This window comes from Pinus tabuliformis, chromosome 5_1 (genome assembly GCF_031772625.1).
Source record: "Pinus tabuliformis cultivar Carrire ecotype Pingquan chromosome 5_1, CPIR1, whole genome shotgun sequence".
In the NCBI taxonomy this organism is placed as follows: Eukaryota; Viridiplantae; Streptophyta; class Pinopsida; order Pinales; family Pinaceae; genus Pinus; species Pinus tabuliformis.
Window position 1 is genome coordinate 451676441 of NC_142305.1, and position 10769 is coordinate 451687209.

At 38.1% G+C, this 10769-nt stretch overlaps 1 pseudogene; it reads right to left on the minus strand.

The window, feature by feature from the left end:
* Positions 1-6072: 6072 nt before the first annotated feature.
* Positions 6073-6966, minus strand: LOC149165438 (putative cyclic nucleotide-gated ion channel 20, chloroplastic pseudogene; annotated as a pseudogene).
* Positions 6967-10769: the final 3803 nt, after the last annotated feature.

Here is a 10769-nt window from a genome sequence, read left to right on the forward strand (position 1 = left end):
GACTTAAGTCAAATTGTGTGTCGAAGATGTAACAAAGTTGGCCATTATGCTGAAGATTGTCGAACATAACTTAATAAAATTCCCAAGTTTCAGTAGCATTCAGCACAATTTGCAAATGATCAAGATGAAGATAACTCAGAATATGTTTTTACTTCCTCACCAGCAACACAAATTTCATCCCATCTTAGAAGTGACTATGAAGATGCCTCGATCTTGGATTCCGGGGCAACGCAACACATGACTTGTCGACGTGATTTTTTCTGGAATTTTCAAGATTTCCAACTTAATTCCATTTTTCTTGCTGATGATACAAAACATACTCCTTTTGGAAAAGGAGTAGTAAAAGTTTTTCTCCCTGGTATTGGAGAAAAAATGATTTCCAATGTATGGTATGTACCTAGTTTCAAGAAAAATTTGCTCTCTTTAGTCATGATTTGACAAGTAGGACATTAGTGAAACAGAACTTGAAAATAGTCATGACAGGTTATGAAGATGGAAAACTGGTACGAATGAAAGGGACAGTTATTCCAAGGCATTCTGATTTTGCAGGGGCAGTGACTACAGGTATTTCACCTATAAGACTATGGCATGTAAGATATGGACATTTGAATTTTGAGAGTCTTTCTCAATTTTAGAAACAAGGAATGGTTAAAGGACTTCCCACATTCAAAAGGGAAAATGCAAAATGTGAAGCTTGCATTTATGGCAAACAAAATCGAGAAAGTTTTCCAACAAGTTCATGGCGTGCAAACAGGCGGCTACAACTAGTTCACAGTGATGTTTGTGGTCCACTACAAACTTCATTTGGTGGTTGCAAATATTTCTTACTATTCATTGATGATTTCAGCAGAATGACTTGGGTTTACTTCTTGAAGAACAAGTCAGAAGCATTTGATAAGTTTAAAATTTTTCGCCAACTTGTTGAAAATGAAGTCAAAGAAAAGATAGGTACTCTCAGGACAGATAATGGGGGAGAATTCACTTCAAATGAATTCAAAACTTATTGCAGTGAAAATGGCATCAGACGAAATCTTACTAATGTTTACACTCCACAACAAAATAGAGTAGTCGAAAGAATGAATCGCACTTTGTTAGGCATGGCGAGATCCATGTTAACTTTCAAAAGGTTAAGTCCAACATATTGGGCAGAAGCAATCCATACAGCTGTCTACTTAAGAAACAGATCTCCAACTGCTTCTTTAGATGGAATCACACCTTATGAAGCTTGGTTTGGTTTCAAACCTCGAGTTAAACATCTTAGAGTTTTTGGGTCAGTGTGTTATGCCTTAGTTCCGAAAGAAAAACGAACGAAGCTTGACTCAAGAAGTTTAAAATGCACAATGATTGGCTATTCTGATAAGAAGAAAGGGTATCGTCTTTTGACCAATGGAAAATTCATTGTGAGCAGGGATGTCATTTTTGATGAAACTGAAAGTAAGAGTGCTGAAGAATTTGAAAATCTTCTTCACAAGTTAGAAACTAAAGGAAGTAAAAGAAATGGAAAAATGCAAAGTCAACCAACTTCACCAAATTGGTATGAACTTGATTTTCCTTCCTCTGAAGATGAGTCATCCAGTCCATCTACATCAAAAACATCATCTGGGTCTTCTAGCAGTTCATCGGCATCTCCAAGCAGCAACAGTTCTTCTGACAGTGATTCTAAGTGGTGGGCCTTGGTGGATTTCCTAGACACTTCTCCCAGAGATCTTACGGGAAGGCTTGACTAACATAGGCACCATTTCTATAGAGAAAGAGTAAATAGAGATGAAATTGGTGTCCATGTCATCTGACATGTCAAAATAAAAATCCCACGATGAGAGAAATGACATGGATAATGTAAAACTAAAAGTGAATAAAAAATCAAGGCTTTTAAGTACTGGGAAAAGTCTTAGGGAGGAGGCCTGTTCAGAAGAGGTTGCTGAGTCACACAAGATAGGGTTCATAAGAAATGAGAGGGGAAAATAAGTAACTTGGTGAATTAGGTTAACTAGGTCGCAGATTTAGGTAAGTTGCAAGAGTCACAAGTCACAGTAGTCATAGGTCGCATAGGTCACATGGGTAGATAGGTCGCAACAGTTGCAAGTCACATAGGTCGCAAGAGTTGTAGGAGTTGTGGGGTCGCTGGTTCACGTGATAAGGGAGGTCATGAGGTTGGGTCACTCACCTGGTCACATTTGTTTTACCTATCATGGTTTTTTTTTATGTGATCTGTTCTCCAGGGTCTCTTAGAGGAGGAGATGAAGCTCAAAACATGGCCTTAAGGATTTATTGGATCTCAAACCTAAGTCAATGAGAGGGAAAACATGAATGGGTGAGAGGTAGGACTAGCTGCCTGGGCAAAGAGGGGTTTATATGGGAAAATTCTTATCTATAGGGTTTCAAGGGAGAAATGAGAATAGAATGGTCATGGAAAGGTGAATAAAACCATCCCATCATGGAATGCATAGGGTCGAAAGGTAGAAGGAGACAAAAGGAAAATAATAATTATTGAAGGGGAGAGGAAATTTCACCTACCTAGAGGGAGTCACACACCTCTCTAAGTCTTCAATCTTATTCATTCCTTGAGCACTCAAACGAAACTGTAAAATGAAATAGCATAGCGAGTTGTATATACAGAAAAGGTCGCACCTGTGAAGTCCAAGGGGATCACTGAGTTGCATAGGTCGCAAGGTCGCAAGGGATATGTCCTTATCTTTTTGTGACTTAGCATCCTAGGGATCCAGAGACCTCCAAGGATGTGGTCGCATAATCGCGTGGGTCGCAAGGTCATGGGACTGAGTGAGAATATGTGTTGTGACCTGGTGAACCAGCCGTGTAGTCACATGGTCACAGGGTAATGTACAATCACAAAATTCTAAGTCACGACCTTGCGAATTCAATTGGTTAAAGAAAAGAGAGGTCGCAGGTCGTGACTTTTCAGTTCATGAAAGCTTATTTAGTGCGACCAATGACTAAGGTAGAATATGAACCTTAAGTCCCATAAAACTAGGCTTTTGGAGGGAACAAGGAACCTTAGCTTACTTCCAATATGTTGAGGCGAGATTTTAGAGGTGAATGAAAGGTAAAAACTTGGTGCATGGGTCCCAAAATTTTGAAGGAGTGGAAATTTTGGGAGGGTAGCTACAATGGCTACAACAATTGGCAATTCAATGGTAGAACCTTAGTATCTTTGCTTTCCATTGATTTAGGATGTAGTGGACCTTTGTGAGTGTGTCATTCCAAGATCATGGGTCCCACTGATGTCTCCAGGTTACCCTTAGTATTGATCATAAGTTCCCTACTACTTTGACTTGACTTGTTAACCACATAGACCAAAGACATTTCCGACGAACCGAAATAAGGGTCTAGATAATGACATGAGCCATAAATATATTTAGTATTGTGGCTATATGTGTCTGGTGTTACTACACTACCCGTGAGCCTGGAAAATACCCTGATTGATTCACTCCCTAGAAATGGCAAACGTTTCTCTACTTCCAGTGAGCCTTGACAATACCATGGTAGAGTCATTGCATTACTTCCCTGCACAAGAATCCTTTCTCAATCATTTTCCATTTATTTAACTTTTATTCATGTTCTCATTGGCACTTATTAATTGGAAATTTATTTTCTTGGGCTGATGAGGGAGCCAAAATTATTTTATTTGCAAAAGAGGTTGTTTCTGGTTTTCAAAGACTTTATTGTTTTCCAAAAATATGTTGCTCATTAAGGTTTTCCTTTCCCCTTATCTAGTCAGCACGATGAATCAATTCATTCAAGCTATAGCCAATTCAAAAGTGGGACTTACTGTTGAAAGATAGGGTGCCATGGATAACCAGATTTTCTCACCAAGATAGATTTTCACACCTTCCCTAGGTCACGAATTTAGGAGTGATCAAGTGTGGGCACAAAAAAAGTTACAACTCAACCATTGGCGTAGAGGCTACCACGACTCTAAGGTGTCTCACTTGAATGACATTCCAGAATCTTTTATTTAGTGTAGGATATTTATTAAAGGATGAAGATACAATGATTAAAAGGAACGAAAGAAGATGAAACTAATTGAAAAAGTTAAAAGAAGGGTTAGAGCTAAGACACGTGTGGAAAAGAAAATAGAAAAGGAACTATAGTAAAAGGATGGAAAAGTGGCTATGAGAGATACTAGGTGAAGTAAAATTTAAGTTCACTGCCATTTATGAGGAGGGGTTCACACTCCCTTCTAAGGGATGTTGGCTAATCTTCTCCTTAACCTGAAAGGGACCAATCCACAAGGCATCAAATTTGGTGTGTTTAACTTTGTCACCATAGGCTTCATCCCATTTGAAGACTAAGTCACCCACATTAAGCTCATTATTCCTTGTAGATTTTTTATCAAACCACCTCTTGATTTAGCTTTGATGCACGACAGAATTCTCCATAGCCTTTTGTATTTCTTCCTCTGGCTTAATAAGGGCATCGATTTGACTTTGCATGGTAGGTAAAGGTGTGTGCTATGACTCATGTGAAAATTGGAGAGAGGTTAGGTACAAGTTTGATGGTAAAATGGCTTATTTCCTATAGAGTAGGAAATAAGGGGAGGTTCCAAGAGATGGTTTCGGGGTGACATGTTCGGCCCACAAGGCATTGTTTAGGGAATTGCGCTCATTTCTTTAGTATAAAAACAATGTTTTCTTGATAATAAAGAATAGGTTTTTATTGGTGGACAATGTTAGGCCATTGTCTTGGGGGTAATAGTTAGTTGAATGTTTCAAAACAATAACATTTTCTGAAGAAAAATCATATAACCTAAAAGACGAGAAATAAGTTGAATTATAAAAAATGAGGGAGGTTGGAATGTCGAACCTAGTCACGATGTGCTAAATAATAAAATATATTACCTCTTGATCATTGATTTGATGCAATAGGATGGCTTCCACCCACCTCATGAAATAGTTGGTAGCTGTGAGAATGTACCTTTGTTGTTTCAATGAGAGTGGCACAATTTCCCTAATGACATCTATCCCCCATTTTTGAAATGGTTCTTCAACTACTATAGTTTGGAGTGGGGTGGTTAACTGAGTGTTATGAGACCAGCTCATAAAAAGATAGTGTTAGCGCTTGAATCTGCCTCAGGCTGAGGAAGGCAAAATCCAAGGCAACATCAAACCACTTAGCCTTGTAGCTAGCCCTACGAGGACAGGAGAGGGCTCTCTCCAGTCTATCTCAGCAAAAAAATTTCCAAAAGGGGCTGAGATGACTTTAAAAGTTACTGATTTTAGGCTAGCAAATTGATAAAAAAAAAAGGGGGTTTTAATAAAATGATGGGGTTTTTCTGGGCTGCATGGGGCAAAGGAATAGCTTGAACAAAGAAATGTAATCAAAAACACAGATTATCCCCTGAGGCAAGGTAGGCAAGAAAGTTTAACATCAAATTGAGATTAAATGGAATGACAAGATTGTTGAGGAGCTGACAAGGGCATAGAAGATGAATCCTTGTCAAACAGAAGAAAACATTAAATATGAACAAACTTAAAGGCAGAGCATATAAATTATGAATTCTACCTTAACACTTCATTTTTTCAAATGGAAACGATCATGAAATGACATGAACACATAACATGCTACATATGAAACAAAAGAGGACACAAATGTTAAATCTCATACCACAGGAATCTCAAGGGTCAGAGCTGCATTTTTAAATTAAAATCTCTGTCAAAATCTGTATAATGAAAGCTCTGTTCTCTCTCCTCCACCAGTGCTTAGAACTCTCCCCACTTCCAAAATGATTTTTGATACATTAAATAAACTCTGCTAGGGGAAAACAAATCGGCCCCAAGACAAGGGATTTGTTTTATCATTATTTAATAAATAAAACTAAAAAAGAAACAATCAGTGCTTCTGAAGATAGAATAGCACTCCTTCTACTCGAATCTGTTGAATTTGATGAAGCGGTGGCCTTTACAGGTGTCAATCCCGTTACTGAAGATAAATATAGGCAATTGAATCTTGTTTTCCGCTGTGATGAATATCTACGTTCCAATTTAAAGTATTTTGGCTCCGTTTGAATAGTGCTCTTGGGCCATATTCATGAGCCAGCTGTTGCTACCCAAATCACTACCGCTGCACATGGACTGTTCTACTAGAAATTGCTCTTTGGCCAGTTTGTCTGAACCTCTTGCTGTTATTCTGTAGTGGAGTGTGCTCGAGGCACCACGTAAGCAATTCTTCACCACATATGTCTCCTCCAGAAAGATTAACTGAGCCATCTTTGCCAGTGCTTTCCAAGTTTCCTCGCACAATAAAGATCATTTTATCTATAGGATAGCCTATCCTTAGAACTTCACTTCCACCTATGTAAAGGTGCTGCCTTAACCGTTCACAAATAACATCCAGTACTTGATCATCCATAACACTAAAAATGCATACCTTCTTGACAAGATCTAAACAAAGATGGCTTCGAATTTCCCTTTGTAAGTCCTCAGGTAAATCCTCCAACAACTGTTCTTCACTAATGCCCCGATTTGCTGCCCACTTGAACCGTTCAGATTGCCTCACTCGCCTTCGCACAGATACTGGCAATCGACAACGATCCATCCACAGTTCCACATCACGCTGTCTCAACTGCATTTCTAATCTCCTGCGGCCAAGAGATTGGAGAAAATTTTGCATATTTCCAATAAGCAGAGCAAAGAGCAATAGGCCCAGTCCAATAATTCCCATTGAAAACAACACTTCCCACACAAAAAGACTTGGGACTTGATTGCCAGCCAGAGTGCTGATTTGCTGAAAACCCCAGAACAATGAATAAATGTACTTGGTGATGACACTATTTGTTATTGTCAGCGGAACTGCTGTTGAGTATATGCCATATGTAAACACCGTTGAAAGAGCACCTTGTAGACAATCTATGCTATTTGAATTATTTAACCATAGTTGCCAATTTTTATCATCTTCAAAAGTTTTAGTTCCATCTCCACAGTCAATGAAATTCAAACAGTAATTCCCCATGGGAATTGTTGCATTAATGCAAGCATCCCGCAAACATTGGTTTACCCTCTTCATTTGCAATGACAGTGAAAAGACCTGATGCCACCGCCACCTTGCCAGTATAGCCTGCTTTCTCAATGGCAATCTTCAATAACTCGAGGCCTTCTTTATTCTCCTGAATATTTGGAGCAAAGCCTCCTTCGTCTCCAACATTTGTTGCATCTTGACCATACTTTTTCTTAATTACAGTTTTCAGATGGTGGTAAATGAACCCATCTGCATGGCCTCTTTAAATGAAGAAGCTCCAACGGGTAGAATCATAAACTCCTGCATTGCCAGTTTATTTCCTGCATGTGAACCTCCATTAATGACATTGAAAGCAGGTACTGGCATCACCAAAGTTTTGTTACCAGCAATGTTTGCAATATGCTGATAAAGAGGTATCTTCTTAACATAAGCCTCTCCTTTACAAACAGCAAGAGATACAGCTAATATAGCATTTTCTCCAAGCTTTTGTTTGCACCAGCCCCATTAATTTTGAGTTCCATCAAGCTCCTGTACCATGAAGTTATCGTTTCCAGTCTGATCTACTGGATCTTTGCCATTAAGAGTTGGTTCAATAATTTTATTTACATTTTCAACGGCCTTTGAAACACCCTTTCCCATGTAGGTCTTCCCTCCACCACAAAGATCCAGTGCTTCATACACACCAGTGGAAGCACCACTTGGAACAACAGCTCTGGAAAGATAACCATCAGAAAGATAAATATCGACCTCGACAGTGGGATTTCCATGGCTGTCAAAAATTGATAATGCCTCTCTTCTCCTTCACTTTACATTGGCTCTCATCATAGATTTCAACACTGGCACTATTCTGGTTAGAATAACCAAGAAATGTTTAAAAGAGAGGGATGAGTTTGGTGGGATTGAGCCTCTGCAAGACTTGGAAATTTTTGAGCAGTTCGTATCAGACGACTAACAACAGTTCCCACTGTGGTAATTTCTGAATATTCCTTAAGGAAATATTTAAATTTACTATCCAGGTCTCCAATTCTGATGCACCCTTGCTTTGTCTTCCAATTACATTTTTTTTCTCCAGCCTATTTGCTTAGTGAGGAACATACCTCCGGAAAAATACAAATATTAATGCTGTTGTTATCGCTCAGAAATTGTCCTGGTTGTGGAAGGAGATCTCTGAGAAGTACATTGATAGCATGGCAGCGTATTTACAGAAGATTTGAGGAGACGGAGTCTAACAGATAGAAAAGATGGATCAATGCCTTATAAATAGGCCTCTTCGAGGGGGGAACCTCCTTTACATTACACAAATGAACAATTCTTGGATTATACAAACGACAACACCTCCTTTCTATATATAGAAGTCTAAGGGGTCATAATATAATCAGAGCCAACATAACAATAATAATGTAAGGGCACAATAATAACAATAGTGGGCTTCTATGGGGCACAATAATAACAATATGGGGACTACATGGGCACAACAATATAATAAGGGGGTTGTACTAATAACAATAAGGGGTTACACTAGTAGTTTAGGGACCTAAGATGCCCCTCTCCTTCAAAAAGTGTTGTCCTAAACACTTGAGCAGTTCTCAATGCTTCTGTATAAAATTCTTGTCCTCCCATGAGGAATCTTCAGTGGGTAAGTTCTTCCACTTGATGAGATACTCTGAAATTTATTGATTTCGTAGTTGTCGGGTTCTTGTTTTTGTGACTGCTCGAGGTTCCAATATGAATTTTCCTTCCTCGTCAAGTTCTGGCAATATTGTTTGAATTAGGATCTTCTGCAACTTTTGAATGAGTGGCCACACTTCTTCTTCCTTCATCCATTCATCTCTTGCTTCGTTTATCCAATCTGGTTGGATAATAGGAATAACACAAAACAATGCTTCCACATCCTCATCCTTTCTTGAGAGTGCATTTGCAACAACATTTTTATTCCCTTTTTTGTAGATGATTTCAAAGTCATAACCCAACATATTTGTGACCCATTTTTTCTGTTCTTCTAAAGATAATCTTTGTTCTAAAAAGTATTTACGACTATCATGATCCATTTTTACCTTGAAGTGTCTTCCCATTAGGAAAGGTCCCCATTTGATAAGTGCATGTAGTATTGTCAACATTTCCTTCTCATAGATAGCTTGCTTGACATGTAGCCGTAAAAATACCTGATCGCCTACATTAAAAAAAAAATTCACTGCAATGTTGATCTGCCTATTGTTTCATAAGATTCTATTCCAAAGTGGCTTTATCCTTTAAAAGTTGGAGAACTTTTTCTTGATGCTCAATGTGATCTTTCATTGCTTGAATCTTTTTCTTCTTGATATGTCATTCTATCTTGAGAGTTTGAGGAGTGGTAATTTCTTCCAATGAATTACAATATATGTTTGGATTCATTTCTTGATGCTTGATGTGATCTTTCACTTCTTGAACATTTTTCTTCTTGATATGTCCTTCTATCTTGATAGTTTGAGAAATGGTAATTCTGGCCAATGCATTACAAGATATGGTCAGATTCATTTCTTCTTTCTCGATGTCATCTTTCACTTCTTGAACCTTTTTCTTCTTGATATATCCTTCTATCTTGAGAGTTTGAGGAGTGGTAATTCTTTCCAATGATTTACAAGATATGGTTGGATTCATTTCTTCTTTCTCTGGGGTTGGTTCCTGGTGTATATCCTCTTATTTTGATGTTTCTTGATCCTTTTCATCCTCCTCTTCACAATCAATGTAAAATAATTTCTTCTCAGCACACTTATGACTTTTAATATATTTGTTATCACAATTGTAAGAAAGTCCTTTTTCTCTTTTTCCTTCCAATTGTTTTGGTCTCAACTGTGTAGGTTGTGGAAGGATAGGTGAAACAACACTTTCATCTTTATGGTTGTGAGGCGTAGAATTCCTTGTTGCCATAATTTTTCTTTCCACTTTTCTTGCCAACCTGAATGCCTTCTTTAGTGATTCAGGTTCCCAAAGACTAACCTCATCTTGAATGTTATCGTTTAAAGTCCCTATGGAGACATCAATCCTCTTCTTCTCTGGAATATAATTTTCCCTTATATTCAATTTTGGAAATCCCTCAATGTGTTCTTCCATTGAGCACTTTTGTTTGAGATTTTTCAATTGGCTAAAGAAGGTGTTTCTCTTTGTATCCTCATAATGTGTTATCATTTCCTCCATGAAAATTGACCACGTAACAAGTGGTTTACGAGAACAAAGCCCTTTATACCATAAAAATTGATCCAGTTCAAAATATGAAGATGCAATACCTACCTTTTGTAACAATTGCACCTCATGTAGATCAAAATATTGCTCCATCTGTAGTATCCAATATACCAGATCCTTGCCATCAAACTTCCTCATATCGCCTTTTCTTGATTTTAGGAGCTTGATCTTGAAACAACTGTAATTCTATAATTTAGGATCTTCGAGTTCTAAAATCATGACCTGTGGTAGCCCTCCGCGTCCTCTTTTCAATGCCACCAGTCTTATCGAAATTGGATTCTACGAGAAAGAGTTATGCACAATCTCCCAATATGACCTGATTATATACCTTTTCAGAAGAGAGAACTTGTACGAAGTTCCACGTGTCACTGTTTTGACCTTTGGATCTGAAAAATATACACCGAAAACTAAAGTTCGTGCTATTTTTAAACTTCTTACAAAATTTCAATCTGATGCTCAGAGATATAGTTATGACGATGTTCCCCAGGTCACATGTTTGAGATGTAATTCAGGAGCCTACAAAAACCCTCAATGTCTTGGACTATATCTATGAAAATATAGTGAAAAAAGATCTAAAA